An 18,771-nucleotide genomic window follows, 5' to 3' on the forward strand; every position below is an offset into this window, starting at 1 on the left:
CAATAGAGCTAAAGAACCTTTGGAGTTGTATAGCGATGTCTGTGGTCCAGTCAATGCATAAGCATGAGGTGGATATGAGTTCTTCGTCACTTTTATTGATGATTACTCTAGATATGGTCATACTTACTTAATGCTTAGGAAATTTGAAACCCTTGGTAAGTTTCAAGAAATCAAAGCTGAGGCTGAGAAGCAATTAAGTAAGACTCTTAAAACATTTTGATCAGATCGAGGTGGTGAATATTTGGATTTAGAATTCAAAGATTTTATGTTGGAGCATGGTATTCTATCCCAACTCACAGCACCTGGAATGCCACAACAAAATGGTGTTTCAGAAAGAAAAAAACAGGACCTTGTTGGACATGGTCAGGTCTATGTTAAGCTACTCTTCACTTCTGCTCTCATTCTAGGGATATGCACTTCAAACTATGACTTACATTTTGAATGTGTTCTAATCAAAGACCATAAGCAAAACACCACTGGAACCATGGAATGGAAACAAACCTAGTATGCACCATTTCCGCATTTGGGGTTGTCCTGCTCATGTTCTTAGACCTAATCAGGGAAACTTGATTCAAGGTCTGAAGAATGAATTTTTGTGGGCTATGCTCTAGAAACAAGAGGTGGTTACTTTTATAGGCCCAACGACCAAAAGGTATTTGTTTTAACAAATGCGCCTTCCTTGAACATGACTATATGAATAACTATAAACCTTAGAGCAAAGTAGTTTTGGAGGAACTCACAGTTGATAAGATTCCATCACCTTCATCATCATCATCATCATCATCATCATTAAATGATAGATGAAAAAATGAGGAAACCACTATTCCTGAAAAGAAAACCCCAGTGCAACATCATAGTCGGAGGATTGTGAGACAACCTGTTCGCTATGAACATGAGGCACATGTCCTTGTTTCTGATACAGACAAGGACAATCCATTAACCTTCAATCAGGCTATGGATGATCCTGAAAAGGAGAAATGGCAAGAAGCCATGAACCAAAAATGGAATCTATGTATTCCAATTATGTCTGGGAACTTGTAGACCCATCTAAAGATGTCATGCCCATTGGGTGGAAATGGATCTACAAGAAGAAAAGTGGTGTAGATGGGAGTGTGGAGACTTTCAAAGCAAGGCTAGTAGCCAAAGGTTACACTCAGAGAGAAGGTGTTGATTACGAAGAAACATTTTCTTTTGTGGCTATGCGAAAATCCATTCACATCCTCCTATCCATAGCTGCCACATATGATTATGAAATATGGCAGATGGTCGTCAAGACAGCCTTCCTTAATGGATATCTTGATGAAAGTATACATATGGTACAACAAGAAGGGTTCATCAAGAATTAGGAAGATCAAAAGGTGTGTAAGTTGCTGAAATCCATTTATGGATTGAAGCAAACATTTAGATCTTGGAATATCACTTTTGATGAAACAATTAAAACATATGGCTTCGATTATAATGTTGATGAAGCATGTGTATATAAATATATCAAAGGAAAAGTGGTGGTTTTCCTAGTTCTTTACGTGGATGACATTCTCCTCATTGGAAACGATGTAGAAACACTGTCAAACGTAAAGTAGTGGTTAACCAAAAAGTTCCAAATGAAAGATTTGGGTGAGCGAAATATGTTATGGGAATCCAAATCCTAAGGGATAGGAAGAACAAGCTCTTAGTACTTTCTCAAGCTAATTGTATAGAAAAGGTGCTTGAAAGGTTCTCTATGGAGAATTCCAAGAAAGGTCAATTACTGACCAGACATGGAATTACTCTTTCCAAAGAGCAATGTCCAATGACACCTCAAGAGGAAGAGGATATGAGAAAGTATCCCTATGCTTCAACAATTGGGAATCTTATTTATGCTATGTTATGTACTAAGCTCGACATATGCTATGTAGTAGGGAATGTGAGTCGTTATCAATCAAATCCTGGTGTGGAACACTGGATTATATTAAAGCACATTCTCAAGTATCTTAGGAGAACGAGAGATTATATGCTTGTATATTCAGGGGGTGAGTTAAACCCTACTGGAGACATTAATTATGATTTACAATCAGACAAAGACAGTTGTAAGTTGACGTCTGGGTCAGTGTTCACTCTTGGTAGAGGAGTTGTAGTCTGGATAAGCATTAAATAATCCAGTATTGCAAATTCAACCATGGAAGCCGAGTATATAGCGGCTTGTGAAGCAGCTAAGGAGGCGGTTTGGTTGAGGAAGTTCTACACTGATCTGGAAGTAACTCTAGATATGGATAAGCCACTAATCCTATATTGTGACAATATTGGAGCAGTAGCTAATTCCAAAGAACCTAGAAGCCATAAGAGAGGAAAACATATAGAAAGGAAATACCATCTGGTTAGAGAGATTGTGCATCGCAGTGATGTGATTGCTATGAAGATAGCGTCGAAACTGAACCTAGCAGTCCCATTCACCAAGACACTTCCTGCAAAGTTGTTTATGGGTCATGTATGCAACATGGGATTAAGGGATATGACTCACTTGCTTTGAGGGCAAGTGGGAGATTGTTAGGATTAATGCCCTAAAAGCATTTAAAGACATTTTATTGAGTTAAATAAAGATGAAATTTTATAATATTTGAATATTATTATTTTTTGAATTGATTATATAATAATATCAAGAAAATTCCTTATTCATTCATGAGAATATGATCTTGTATTAGTATGAGAGAATTAAGGTTTATGTGCAGGGCTCAAGATCTTGAACAAAAGGTTTAATTCTTTGAAGAGTGGTAAAAAAAAAGGATGTTAACGGGAGAACCACGATCTACCATAGTTTGTTGCAAAGATCATATTGGAAATTTGGGCTTGTATTACCAAAAGGATCATTATGCAACTAACACCTCTTCTCCTGGTTCATGGTGTAGCGTTTAGGCATATCGTTCTAATGCATTTATGCTATTGACACCCAAGTGTGTTCCTCTACAAATCATGTCTAACTGGCCTGCTATAGGGGCTGGTTGTAGTGGTTGGGTTGGTGCACCAGGAGTTCCTGCAGCAGCCGGATTCTGTTTAGCAAATCGTTGAACATATCTTCTCATTGCCTGATGATTTTGACAAATGAGGAACTCGATTTCGTCTTTGAGTTGGTTACACTCATTAGTGTCATGTCAATAATCATTATGGAAATGGCAAAATTTATTGGTGTCTCTCTTGTTCATATCCTTCCTAATAGGATTCGGTTTCCTACAAGGTACTTCAACATGTGTAGCTTGAAAGACCTCTACACATGACCCTAAGAGCGTAGAATAGGTGGTGAAATGAGGCACATATTCACATGGCTTATTACTGGTCTTTGCTCGTTTATTATCACTATTATTGCCACTGCTAGAATTATTTTTTCATTTACCACTGTTCTGGTTATTCTTGTTACCATTACCATTGGTTGTTTGGTTCTTGTTAGTTGCGCTAGAGTATTTTTTTGGTGTAGCAATGGTTCCAGTTTAGTTAGTGTTGATGCTCATAATCTCATCAAGAGAAAATGTAAGGCCGAAGCAGAGCCCCAAGGCCACCATCTCGCAAGGCCACCATTCCGCGAGGCCATCAAATGGGCGAGGCCGTCCCTTCTCGCGAGGCCACCATTTCGCGAGGCCATCAAACAGGCGAGGCCATCATATGGGCGAAGGCTGTCCCCTTGCCATCATTCCGCGAGGCCATCATATGGGTGAGGTCGTCCTATTCTGCGAGGCCATCATATGGGCGAGGCCGTCCCATTTCGCGAGGCCATCATATGGGCAAGGCCATCCTATTCCGCGAGGCCATCATATGGGCAAGGCCGTCCTATTCCGCGAGGCCATCATATGGGCGAGGCCGTCCCATTCCACGAGGCCATCATATGGGCGAGGCCATCATATGGGCAAGGCCGTCCTATTCCGCGAGGCCATCATATGGGCGAGGCCGTCCCATTCCGCGAGGCCATCATATGGGCGAGGCCGTCCTATTCCGCGAGGCCATCATATGGGCAAGGCCGTCCTATTCCGCGAGGCCATCATACGGGCGAGGCCGTCCCATTCCACGAGGCCATCATCTGGTTGGACAGGAACAGACGACCCACTCGCCGAGGCAGGGGGAGGCTCAGCAGAAGAGAAAAATTGAGAATCTGGTGCATCAGCAGGGAGCTCCGCGAGCCCGACGTAATCAGCATCCGGTACGCCGAGATCATGAGGGATCGGAGGGAAGGCATCACCGCCATTGCGGCCAGGAGGGGCGTAACATCCTGCCGCGGCCTGCGGGTCCAGAGGGTGAAAGGCCGTGTCCCGGTCATGGGAGTCATAAAGAGGACATCCCTCTGGGGACAGGGGGGCATCCTCCATCTCCACCTCATCCTCACCATCGTGTAATGATGGCCCAGCCGGCACCGCCATAGCCTTCTTAGCCCCAGTAATTGACCACAGGAACTTGGGGTTAGAGACCGGGGACAATTGGTGGCGGTTAAGATTCGCCATGGTAAATAGGACTGCTGCCTTCTTCAGGGCGGGGTCTGCGTCAATGAGTCTGTTTATAGCCTCCGCCTCCGACCCGATGACCGAGGGATCAGCAAATTGCCCTGCAAGAACCGCACCAATATCAGTACAAGTAAGAGTGCAAAATGGTGAGTTTTAATAAGAAAAAGAAAAAGACCCGGATACTTACTAGGTTCAGCGCGAAAGCCTTCACGAACTGAAAGAGGCCCCTGTACCCAGAAAAACTCTTGTTTCCAGGGCCCTGGGTTGGACACAAAGCCATCTATTAAGGGAAGCTCACTGTTGGCCTTCTGCAAGTAGTAGAAGCCCTTGGAATTGTACACCCCAATAAGGTTGTACAAGGAATGCACCTCTTGTGCCGTCGGGGCGCATTGCTCCTTATCCTTGAACCAAAGGAAGAGGCAACTTAAAGTCAACCAATTGTTGGGCGACAGTTGGAGAGGGGCCAAATCAAAATAGTTGAGAACCGCTACGAAGAACGGGTGCAGAGGAATGGTGCCACCTGCCTTCATAATCTGCTCACTCAAAGCCACGAAGCCCTTCTCAGGGCGGTCGGCCCGGCAGGTCTCCTGAGGAACATGCAGGGCGTATTCTGGAGGAGTTCGGTAGCGCCTCACGATGGCCTTCAGTTTGTTCGAAGACATGTGGGACACTAGGCTGGACGCCAGTAGGGGGGCGTCGTCCTCTTCCTGGACGGACACCTGTCTGCGTGCTTTCGACATATCTGCAAAATCAAAAGAGACATGTGAGGAAGAGGCAGAGCACTTAACCCTCCATTTTCTCTTCCTAGCAAGGGTTTTCCATCGAGGGAGGGAGCGATGGCGGAAGCGCTAAGCTAGGATCAACTGAGACTAGGGGCTGAGGAGAGGAGTTAATAGCCCCGTGACCGTCATCAGGCGAAGGGGGAGTGGGAGGTTCTGGCGGAATGTGTCCCTCCATAAACTCTAACTCCCACCGCAATTCAAAAAGAGCCGTCCTAAGACGCGCTATATGGTCACTAAGGCCCAGGGGTGAAGGTCCTCCGTCTCCCCTCGACACCGAGTCGATTTCGCTCTCTACCACCCAAATTTTATGCCTAAGATCAGCCATGCACTCGAGGTGGCGAATGCGGGCCTGCCTCAAAGAATCATAGTCCTGATAAGGGTTGCCCTCAGGGGACTCGGGGTCTGAAGACAGGTCGATAAACTCAGCCCTCGAGGGTATGTCGGACGGGCCCTCACTGGCCATGAAACAACGTCCCAACAGCAAAAAGGGGCTCACGTATAAACAAGGGGAAGACTACAAAACACAAAGGAATAGGCTTAATACCTCTAGGTGCAAACGCCCTAAATGGACTACTACAGGGTATATATATATAAAAAAAAAAAAAAAGAGGAGGGGCGTGCATATGGTCAAAACAAGCTCGGACTAATGTACCCCATCCCAAGTGTAGCTGGTCTGAATCCGATAAGATAAGTAAATAAACGGGAGAAGAAAAGAAAATATACCTCAAGCGATTGAAAGAACGAGGTCGGAGTCCAAGGAAGGTTGGGAGGCGAAAAGCACCGAAGCGTTGAAAATGTGCGTCTGCAAGAATTAACCAGAAATGTGTGTTAGTCCTAAAATATACACACCAAGAAACTAGCTTATATGTAAAAAAAAAAAAAAAATGATGAAAAAATGGAAAAGTGATGAAATTATAAAGAAAGTGTGGTTGTGGGGGATTGAACCCTTTACCTCTTGAAAGGAGCAAGGGTCTGACAACCATTAGGCCAAGGAAATAAGGTGTGAATATTAAGCCATGCATGAAGGCCTATTTATAGGGACCAAGATGAATAATCTACAAGAGCACCTAAAGGCCCTCTCCTAGACTAGGGGGGCAAGTGTTGATGCTCATAATCTCATCAAGAGAAAATGCAAGGCCGAAGCATAGCCCCAAGGCCACCGTCTCGCAAGGCCACCATTCCGCGAGGCCATCAAATGGGCGAGGCCGTCCCTTCTCGCGAGGCCACCATTTCGCGAGGCCATCAAACAGGCGAGGCCATCATATGGGCGAAAGCCGTCCCCTCGCCATCATTCCGCGAGGCCATCATATGGGCGAGGCCGTCCTATTCCACGAGGCCATCATATGGGTGAGGCCGTCCCATTCCGCGAGGCCATCATATGGGCGAGGCCGTCCTATTCCGCGAGGCCATCATATGGGAAAGGCCGTCCTATTCCGCGAGGCCATCATATGGGCGAGGCCGTCCTATTCCGTGAGGCCATCATATGGGCGAGGCCGTCCCATTCCGCGAGGCCATCATATGGGCGAGGCCGTCCTATTCCGCGAGGCCATCATATGGGCAAGGCCGTCCTATTCCGCGAGGCCATCATATGGGCGAGGCCGTCCCATTCCGCGAGGCCATCATATGGGCGAGGCCGTCCTATTCCGCGAGGCCATCCTATTCCGCGAGGCCATCATATGGGCGAAGGCCGTCCCCTCGCCATCATTCCGCGAGGCCATCATACGGGCGAGGCCATCATATGGCGAGGCCATCATATGGCAAGGCCGTCCCATTCCGCGAGGCCCTTGGGCCACTCCCACCATGCCCATGCGCGGAGCCGAGGAAGGCTGCGAGGCCGTCTATGGCGCCACACGCACGAGGCCGCGCAAGGTCCCACGCGCGCGCGCCCCGGGAGGTCCACCAGCCCACCATCTTCTCAGGAGGCCGACACCCCATGACTTGATGTGTATGGGCCCAAGACCCCTACTCAACGCCACGGCCAGTACGGACACCAAGGATCCCCTTTTTCACACCTCGAAGTCCCTATGCTTAGGAGATCCAGTACGAGTCGAATGAGACATATTTGTACGACCAAGTACTAGGTACGGATACCAGTGCCAGTAAGGATCATGGTCCGTACGTCTACGACCATAGGTCAGAACCGACACCACTACCTCCTGCGCCAATACGCCTGCTACCACGCCTCAGGAAGGGGTACAGACAAGTAGTGGAGACATCCTCCTGACACCTGCTCCTGTACGGGATGTACAACCACAACCTCTGAAGCCACTCCCCTAATACAGTATGTTTGTACCACTTGGTCCCCTGGACCACTATGTACCTAAGGCCATTAGAGCCTACTATAAAATGAATTCCAAGGCCACCTGAAAGGGGGTTGGAAATTTTACTGTAGCAGAGCCTTAAGTGTGAATGAAAGATTAATTTCTCCATTGTTGTGATATCCTAGTTCTTGAGTTATTGTTCAAGTTTTGATAACTTTCCCGTTAGTGATTTTGATTTGATAATTTTTCCAACTTAACTTCGTTGACGAGTTCTGACCGTCAACAGTTAGCTTGATCAGTTTTCTGAATAGCTTCTTTCAGTTTTATAAACTCTTCTGTTCGATCGAGAAACTCTCTGGTCTAGTAGATAGTTTTTCTTCTAAGGTCGATCCAAAGTGGACCTTTGACTTGGATTCCATCCATGATGGCCATCATCGCTGACTGTCGTAGATTGAGCAACTTCTTACATGAAACGCTGCACATAATCTTTGAGGGGCTCGTTGGGTCCTTGTTTAATATCAACAAAGTCATTGAGCTCAGCTGATAGAGTCCAAGTAGCAAAAATCTGTGAGTAGAAGAGCCTCACAGATGCATCCTAGGAATTAATGGTCCCCAATTCTAGTTTGAAGAACCACTCCTGAGTTGAGTCAGCAAGAGTAGCAGGAAAAATTCTGCAACAGACATCATCACGAACCCCTTAGAGATCCATAGGCATATCAAAATGGTTCACGTGGGAAACATGGTCTTCTTTGCCATTATACATCTTCCAAGTTAATGTTGGGGTTTTATGCCCTAATTAAAACAAATTTCTTTGTAATCTCATTTAATTATCGATAAAAGAATAGAAATTAATTTTTGACTTGGTCAATCACTTTGTTCACATGTTTTATTTTCATGATTATTTGTTTAATATAAACTTCTATTAAATCCAGAGTGTAACACCCCAAGTTGCTAATAAGGTTTAAGACCTTGTTTAAGCATGCCTGGAGGGCAATAAGTGAATTAACATGTTATTACATGAATTTGATTGAATATATGATTAGAATGCATGATTAGGTTGTATATTTATGCTTGTGGGCCCCGTTTGTCTTGTTAGGGGTAAATTGGTAATTTTAGCCCGTTGAGGGCATAAATGTGATAATTATATTTTGTGGTTCGTACCACGTGGGTGTGGTGGTATTAATGTGATGCATGTGCCGAGACGGTCCTAGAGAGCTAGATAACTCAAAGGTCACAACGGGATTGTTATACCCGGCTCGGAGGGAGCCTAGGGGTACTTTAGGAATTTCGTAAGTTGAATTGAGAACTAATGGTTATAGTTGTTGGCGATTGAGTAACCTGTGTAACCGTTTGTAACTGCTGTGAGTAACAAGTTTTAGATGGAAAATGGTAGAATTGAAATAGAAGTGAAAGGACTAAAGTACCCTTGAAGGTTTAGTTAAGAAAGGATTATTCGAAGGGGTAAAATGGTCATTTGGCAGGGGGTTTAGACAAATTTCAGCTGGGATATTGGGGTACACGGTTTAGGCTTAGTCATATTATGGTTTTGATAAAATTTGAAGAGAAGAAAAAAAAACTAGAAGAAGAAAAGCTAGGGCAAGAAGAAGAAGAAGAGTAGAAGGGGCTGAAGTGGGAGTTTAGGGGGAGAATCAAGGGAGCTTAGGGGTGAATTCTCCACTTGAGGTAAGAATTTTATGCAAATTTAAGGCTTGTTTCTGTTTTGATTTGAGAAATGTAAAGCATGAGTTAAGTTTTTAAGTTTTGGTTTGAGTTTGCTGAAATTAGAAATCAAAGGGTGGATTTTTGGGTGTGATTGTGTTTTGATCTTGATACTAGTGTTTATGGGTTGTTAGATGGTTCATTTGAAGTTTTAAATTGATCTTGGGGTTTAGGTATTTGTTTGGGATGATTTGGAGAGGTTGTAGCTCGGGAAAAACGCAAGAGAAAACCCATAAATCTGGGTTCGCGAAGGAGTGCCGCGGCCCTTGAGGGGAGTGCCGCGACCCTAGGCCATTTTGGCAGCCAAAAATTTGGGTTTTTAGGGCTTTTGCCCCGGGACACGGGGGATGGTTCCAATGTATTATTTTAAGGAATTAGAGGTCCCGAGAGTACGGGATTGGTCCCGGGAAGTGGTTTTGGGTTTGGTTAGTATTAAAAGTGTTTTATGTGTGTTGTGACTAGGTTTTCGGAGAGGCTCGTGCTAGAGGACCGTGCTTGTGACCTTGGTGCATCGGAAAGCTCGGGATACAAGTAAGAAAACTGTAGCACCCGAGAACAGGGCATGGGCCCATAGTGTTATTGCAGGGCATGGCCCTAGTTTGTATTACGTGCTAATGTATAACCTTAAATGAATTATTATATGTTTGAATGATTATTTCGAGATGTACTATATGTGTGATTATAATGAAATGAACGGCTAAGGCCGAGAGTGGCGAAGGCTGAGAACGGCCGTGGGGCCGGAAGTAACACTTAGCACATGGAGTGCTTATAGTCAGGGTGGGACCCAATGGATACACGAGTTATCCTTACGGTAAGGACCGAGACCCCAGGCTTTGGTAAGGCCTCTGGGGCAGCATGGCCGTGTTTGTTCAGTCTAATGGTTTTCCTGTTTATCAGTGGATTATATGTTAACTATATTATATGCATATGTTATTTACTGTATGAGTTTTCTTGCTGGGCTTCGGCTCACGGGTGCTCTATGTTGCAGGTAAAAGCAAAGGGTCAGTCAACCAGCCATGAGTATGGAGAGCGTGGGGGCGGCACGTACATGTTCGGCCTGCCCGACTGCTTTGGTTGGGGGCATTTTGAATACGGCTGTATTAACTTGTTCTTTTGATAGTCAATCAAGTGTAAATCTATTTTTGAGTTGTAAATATTTTGTAAACCTTATTTTTGGGATCCCAGATGTTGATACTTAAAGTTTTCAATGAAACTAAGTATTTTCAAAGATTACAGCCTTAACTTCCGGTTAGTCACACTTTTGGTCTTTGAAAACCTCGTAGAGTCAGTTAGTTGCACAGTTGTGTTTTAAACTCACTTAGTTACGCCTCTAAGGTAGTAGGACGTTACACACAGCATTTAGCTAATCATATATATAGTGATATAATCACAGTAGAATATAAATATGATTAGATGTTCAAAATAAGTTAGTCCTAAGATTAATCATTGCACAGGATTTACACTGACTTGCCGATCTATGATATGATCTACTTACACATTCCAGTTGTAACGCCCTGGTAACTCCAAGACCGTTACAGTGGTCTTTAAATAGTGCTTAACTCGCTAAACGAGTCATTAGGGTATAAACGTGCATCTAGGAGTCATGGTGAAAATCTCGGTCAAAAGGAATGGATATATTTTAATTAAAAGCGTTAAATTGTACATGGTCCCATAAAAGTATTTACAAAGTTATTTACAATCAAAATGGTCATTACAGTATAAAAGTTACAACTCGTCGACCTAAGCAGCAAAAATAGGGTTAACCCCTAGTTCCTCTGAGAAACACCTTGGCCGTGGTGGTCAAGCGGTCATATATGTACAAACCACCACCTAAGCTCTCCACTCAAGGCTGGGTGAGCTTTTCTTTCCCTTTACCTGCACCACATAGCATCTGTGAGCCAAGGCTCAACAAGAAAACTTATTATTGCATGTATACAATATCAATAAATGATCATGTAATCATTCCGGGGCTTGTAGTCCTAATCATATGATGACTAATAAGTCATTCTGGGGTAGATAACTAATAAGTCTCTCTGGGTAGACGACTAATAAGTCAGTCTCTAATTAGATGACTATTAAGCCATTCTTTGAAATAGATGACTAATAAGTCACTCTCTAGATAGATGACTAATAAGTCACTCTCTGGATAGATGACTAATAAGTCAATCTCTGGATAGATGACTAATAGGTCACTCTCTGGGGCTCTGCACCCTAAGCCATGTGACGTTAGTCACCTGAGTCTTTTGGCTTTGGCTCTATATAACTAGCCTTTAGACTAGACAAGCGCTTTTAATTTTCTTCGACCTTAAGGTCGGTCAAGCATTTCATGATCATGTTGATTAGATCTAATCATGTCGGCCTGTGATAAACACATTAATGTCATTCTTGACTCTCAAACCAATACCATACGACCAGTACTCAGTACTACCACTGATCTTGACTAATAAGTCACAACTTCATGTCCAATACTAAACACCAATGCCTTTCCCTGACTAATAAGCCAGTGCCATTCACAAGTAAGCAAAACTACTATGCATTTACAATGAAATCAATGTCCATATGTAGAGCACTCAACATGCCTCATAAATAACCATGCATGTCACATACTGGGTGCAATTTTCTTACCTCTAGTTTGAGCATGAAAAAATTAAACAATGACCCTTGAACCATCGGTCCTTAAGTCCCTTGGCGGTCACCTAATCATAACCAAATATAAAATCCCATCAATAAAATGAGTAATAAAAGGTTCCAAGACCAAGACCTAGCCTATGGGACATTGAATCCTACTAAACCGGGTCGTAGGATCGATCCCGAGGCCTAAGGTTTGAGTTCCCACGATTAAAACACACTTTTGGCCAAAAATTCCCTTAAGCGCCACAACCCCACACTAGACCTGTGCCGCGACCTACCTCCAAACAGAGGCCGAACCCATCTCTACCTGTGCCTAGCACCGCGATGCTCCTACCTTGCGCCGCGGCCCTAACTACCCAGACAGCAAGCCTCCTTCTTCATCAAGCCTGGGCTGCAGCGCCCAAGAGAGGGCCGCGGCCCAACCACGAACCCACCTGAAACCTCTGTTTTCTCCCATTTAAAATCCTCCAAAAATCTATCCAAGCATATCCAAATCTCAAAATCAAAGTTCTTAAACATCCCAATGATCCAAAACAATCAAAACCTGAGGCTCAAACAACTCAAAAACTCATCAACACATGTAATCCAATTCAAAACTTAGAAACTTGAATACTCAAAACTTAAAGCTTGGATTACCTCTGCTTGAGTTGTTTCTTGCTAATTCCTCCAGTTAAAAAGCTTTTAATCTTCCCTAGAATTGCTATAACTCAAGCCTCTCTTGAATCCGAGTCCTAAAACTCAAGTTTCCCTCGAAAATGCGATGAACAGTAAAAATGGATAACGGGAGAAAGGGAAAAGTGTTTGAATGTATTTTCCTTTTGACAGGTTACTTCAAGCTTAAGTAACCTCAAGTAAGTCCTAATGCTCAGGGTCCCAAAAATGCTCTTGGGGGTAAAATAGTCAAAATTCCCAGAATTTCCTCCTGATCTCACTAACTCCCAATATATCATCAAATAATCATTCTCATTACCCAATATCACGATAATTGACCCCGTTATGACAAAACCGCTAACTTGCATTCTAGGATTGTCTCATGTCGAATAGCTCGAACATATCCACATAATAACGTGGTCTTACCCATAAATCACAAACATGCACATACATATACAATTATGCTCTTAATAGGTAAAAATTACGAAAATGCCCTTCTAATAAGAAGTGGGCCCACATGCATGCAATTATCATCATATAATAATATAACTCACATAATCATGCATATAATCACATAATTGTGTATTGAATCAATTATGGTCCTCCTTGCCCCTTAATCTAGACATTAAGCCACATTAGGGAATTTGGGTCGTTATAACTATCCCCTCCTTACAGAAATTGAACAGCTCGAGATACTGATTTTGCATATCTGACTCCAGCTCCCAGGTCGCTTCCTCGACCTTGCTATTTCTCCATAATACCTTAACCAAAGGTATAGTTTTATTCATCAGGACCTTGTCCTTTTTGTCAAGTATCTAGACTGGCTGTTCCTCATAAGAGAGATCTGCCTCAAGCTCCAGATCCTCGTAACTCAATACACTTGTGACATCTGATACATACCTCCGAAGAGCTGAGATATGAAACATGTTATGCATAGCCAACAATGCTGGTGGTAAGGTCAACTTGTAGGCCACCTGACCAATCCTCTCCAGGATCTCAAATGGACCTACAAATCTAAGGTTTAACTTGCCCTTCTTCCCAAATCTTCTCACCCCTTTCCATGGTGAGACTCTAAGGAAGACATAGTCTCCCACTTGGAACTCTATGTTCCCGCATTTGGGATCTGCATAACTTTTCTGTCTACTTTGAGAAGAGAGCATCCGAGCTCTAATCTTCTCAATGGCCTCACTGGTCCTTTGAACTGCCTCATGACCCAAGTATCTCCTTTCTCCTGTCTCATCCCAATGAATGGGAGTTCTGCATTTCCTACCATACAACGTCTCATAAGGTGCCACTCCAATGGTCAACTGATAACTGTTGTTGTAGGAAAACTCTATCAAAGGTAGATACTTACTCCAGGACCCACCAAAGTCTAGCACACATGCTCACAGCATGTCTTCTAATATCTGTATCATCCTCTTAGATTTTTAATCTGTCTGAGGATGATAAGCAGTACTGAACTTCAACTGTGTACCCATGGCCCTCTGTAAACTTCCCCAGAACTTGGAAGTGAAAGTGGGGTCCCGATCTGACACGATCGACCTCGGTGCTCCATGAAGGCGCACAATCTCTCTCACATAGAGATCTACGTACTGGTCAACTGTATAAGTAGTCCTCACTGGTAAGAAGTGAGTTGAATTGGTATATCAATCCACAATAACCCATACTGAATCATGTTGACCCACAGTCTTGGGTAACCCCACCACGAAATCCATTTTGATGTCCTCCCATTTCCACTATGGGATATCCAGAGGTTGCAACAGCCCTGCTGGCCTTTGATGATCTTCCTTGACCTGTTGACATGTCAAGCACTTAGCCACATACTCTACTGCATCCCTCTTCATCCTAGACCACCAATACAATGATCTCACACCCTAATACATCTTCGTGGTGCCTAGATGCAAAGAGTAAGGAGTAGTATGAGATTCATCCAGAATCTTCCGTCTTATAGCAGTGTCTAATGGAACACATATCCGACCCTTGTATCTCAACATGCCCATCTTTGACACTGTATAATCTCTGAACACTCCAGCTAAAACATCCTCTTTGATCTTGGTCAGTTGTGGATCACCCAACCGACCTTCCTTTATAATCTCCAACAGCATAGACAGTAGCGTAATGTTGGCCAACTGGCCTACCAAAAACTCTATACCAGCTCTTGTCATATCCTCTGCTAATTCTCTGGCTATCAGCCTAGCACTGAAAATCTGTCCCGGACCCTTCCGGCTTAAAGCATCTGCTACCACGTTGGCCTTTTCTGGATGATATAAGATTTCATAATCATAATCATAATCATAATCTTTTACTAACTCCAGCCAATGTCTTTGTCTCATGTTCATGTCTTTCTGTGTGAAGAAGTACTTAAGGCTCTTGTGTTCAGTATAAATCTCACATTTCTCCCCATAGTGATAATTCCTCCATACCTTTAATGCAAAGACCACAGCTGCCAACTCTAAATCATGAGTGGGGTATCTTCGTTCATACTCTTTCAGCTAACGTGAGGCATAAGCAATCACCTTCCCTGACTGCATCAGAACACAACCCAAACCCTGATGTGAGGCATCACAGTATATCACAAACTTATCTTGATCTATAGGAAGACTCAGAATTGGAGCTGTAATCAACCTCTTCTTTAGTTCCTGGAAGCTGTTCTCACACCTGTCTGACCACTCAAACCTTTGATTCTTGCATATCAGCTTAGTCAATGAAGTAGAAATCTTTGAGAAACCTTCCATGAAACGTCTGTAATAACTTGCCAATCCAAGGGAACTTCTAACCTCTGAAGCATTCTTTGGCCTTGGCCAATCTCTAACTTCCTTAATCTTGGCTGGATCCACTTTAATCCCCTTCTTACGGACAATGTGCCCAAGGAAAGTTACCTGAGATAACTAGAACTCACAGTTCTTGAATTTTTCAAACAATATGTATTCCCTCAGTCTTTGTAGAACCAATTTCACATGTTTCTCATGCTCTGACTCTGACTGAGAATAAACCAGAATATCATTGATGAAGACGATCACAAACTGGTCCAAATAATCCTTGAACACTCTGTTCATCAAATCAATAAAAGCAGCTGGGGCATTAGTCAACCCAAAGGACAGGACTAAGAACTCATAATGCCCATATTTAGTGCGAAAAGCAGTCTTTGGTAAATCTCCCTCCTTGACCCTCAGCTGATGACAACCATATCGAAGGTCTATCTTTGAGAATACCATTTTACCTTGCAACTGATCAAAAAAATCATCTATCCTTGGTAGAGGACACTTGTTCTTGATTGTTAACTTGTTCAGTTCTCTGTAATCAATACACATCCTCAGAGAACCATCTTTCTTTTTCACAAACAGAACTAGTGCACCCCAAGGTGAGAAAATAAGTCTGATAAAACCTAAGTCTAACAGCTCCTGCAACAGTACCTTCAGTTCTTTTAACTCTACTGGAGCCATTCTGTAAGGTGCTCTAGACACTGGCTTTGTCCTTGGTGCCAGTTCTATTACAAATTCAATCTCTCTGTGTGGTGGCAACCCTGCTAAATCTTATGGAAACACATCTAGAAACTCACAGACTAGTCTGGTCTCCTCTGGTCCCACTGGCATGACCTAAGTGGTATCAACCACACTGGCTAAGAATCCTATGCAACCTCCTTGCAATAGATCTCTAGCCCTTAAAACAGATATCATAGGTATACGAGGTCCATGCACAGTGCTAACAAACACAAAAGGATCCTCACCTTCAGGCTCAAAGGTTACCATCTTCCTTCTGCAATCTATGGTTTCCCCATACTTCACTAACCAACCCAAACCCAGAATCATGTCAAAGTCACTCATAAACTCTATCAAATCAATTGAAAATTCTTCGCCCTCTACTGTCATTGGCAGTGATCTAACCCATCTTTTGGATACTACTAACTCCCAGTGGGTAATAAGGTTCCAAACCCCACAACATAATAATCACATGGCCTACACATTCTATAAATAATTCTACTAGCAACAAAAGAATGTGTAGCACCAGAATCAATCAAAATAGTATAAGGGGTTCCAGCACTAAAAAGCTGACCTGTAACTACTGAGGGTGAAGCCTCAGCTTCTGCCTGAGTCAATGCGAACACTCAAGCTAGGGCTGAGCTGTCCTCCTTTCTGGGCTCTTCCTTTCTTGCTTTTGGGCAATCCTTCTTGAAATGTCCCACTACTCCACATAAGAAGCAGGCTTTTGCCCTACACTCCCCTAAATGGAGCCTCTTGCACCTAGGGCACTCTGGACAAGTCCTCCAGGCCTCACTGCCACCCTATCGACCCATTGAAATACCACGTTGTCGCCTATCAGGGCCTGGGGCTGGGAAGGCATAAGGAGCCTTCCTCTTCTGATCACTGGGGCCTCTGGCCCTACCTGAACCCATAAATGGAGGTCCCGGCCTCCTAAACTCTCTTATGGCTGCACTATCCCGCCAGATCTTGTTCTCTGCACTCTCAGCTATGAGCACCATCTCAACCACCTGTGCATAAGTAGTAACTCCATCCACAGTGGTAATACGAACATCACGGGCTATTCTAGGCTGTAGCCCCTGGATAAACCTCTCCCTTCTGGTCCCATCAATGGGCACCAGTTCCATGGAAAACTGTGCCAATCTATCAAATTTTAGAGCATATTCAGTCACTGATGTGTTGCCCCGAAGTAATCTGCTGAACTATTCAGCTTTTGCAGCCCTAATGGGATCATTATAATACTTTTCATTGAGCAAAGTTTGAAACTCTTCCCAACTCAGGGCATTGACATTTCTGGTCTTGGATATCACTTCCCACCTAATTCAGGCATCCTCCTGAAACATATACGTGGCACAAGCCACCCTCTCATTACCAGATACCCTCATAAAGTCAAGGATGGTGGTAACCATGCTCATCCACTGCTCTACCTTAGCTGGATCTGCACTACCCTAAAAAACTAGAGGGTGCTATTTTCTGAACCTTTCATAAAGAGGTTCCCATTTACTTTCAGCCTCTAGCAACTGCTCAACTGATGGCACTGCTACAGGTGGTGCCTTTGGTAGAATGTTCCCTGCAGGAACATGTTGTTGCATCAGGAGGCAGATTTCTTCTTCCTGCCTCATAACTCTGGCTTGCAAATCAACAAGCAACTATTGCTAGTTTTCAGGAGTTGTCTATGGAATTTGACTCTGGTCATTCTCTTGACCCTGTCTGTTATTCTAGCCCTGATCATCCTGCCCAGCTGATGAATCTGTCTACCTTGGAGTCATATTTAGAACTTCAACCTTGCTGCAATAATCAATACGACCAGTTAGATAGTGATAACTAAACCTCTTGCCACCTCACGGTCCAAGATCAAACATATATTCATCCATGTTCCACAATCATACAGATAAACATATTGTTTCATAATCATAGCATTTAGCACTTAGTAAGTAACGATTAACAATTAACGATATTAATAAGCATGTTCTAGCAATATCAGTGCTAATAAGCACGTTCTTGCTTATCATGCAGCAGTCAAGGCCCAGCCTTATTAATGTATCTCATGCATGCAAGTAAAGCATTCATATTACATTTAAGCAGTTAAACACATAACCACATAAATAGTTACCAAACCATGAGTCGAGCTTGTCTTTAGTGGCGAGTGTACACGCCAGTCGTAACGCCTCGGTTACTCCAAGACTGTTACAGTGGACTTTAAATAGCACTTAACTCGCTAAACGATTCATTAGGTTATAAACGTGCATCTAGGAGTCATTAATAGGCCAGGGTGAAAATCTCGGTCAAAAGGAATGGATATATTTTAATTAAAAGTGTTAAACTGTACATGGGCCCGTAAAAGCGTTTACAAAGTTATTTAAAATCCAAAATGGTCATTACAGTATAAAAATTACAACCCGCCGACCTAAGCGGCAAAAATAGGGCTAACCCCTAGTTCCTTTGAGAAACACCTTGGCCGTGGTGGTCAAGCGGCTGCATATGTACACATTGCCACCTAAGCTCTCCACTCAAGGCTGGTGAGATTTTCTTTCCCTTTACCTGCACCATATATCACTCATGAGCCAAGGCTTAGCAAGAAAACTTATTACTGCATGTATACAATATCAATAAATGATCATGTTATCATTCTAGGGCTTGCAACCTTAATCAGATGATGACTAATAAGTCATTTTGGGGTTGATAACTAAAAAGTCTCTCTGGGTAGATGACTAATAAGTCAGTCTCTAATTAGATGACTATTAAGCCATTCTCTGATATAGATGAATAATAAGTCACTCTCTGGATA

This window comes from Humulus lupulus, chromosome 4 (assembly GCF_963169125.1).
Source record: "Humulus lupulus chromosome 4, drHumLupu1.1, whole genome shotgun sequence".
Lineage (NCBI taxonomy): Eukaryota > Viridiplantae > Streptophyta > Magnoliopsida > Rosales > Cannabaceae > Humulus > Humulus lupulus.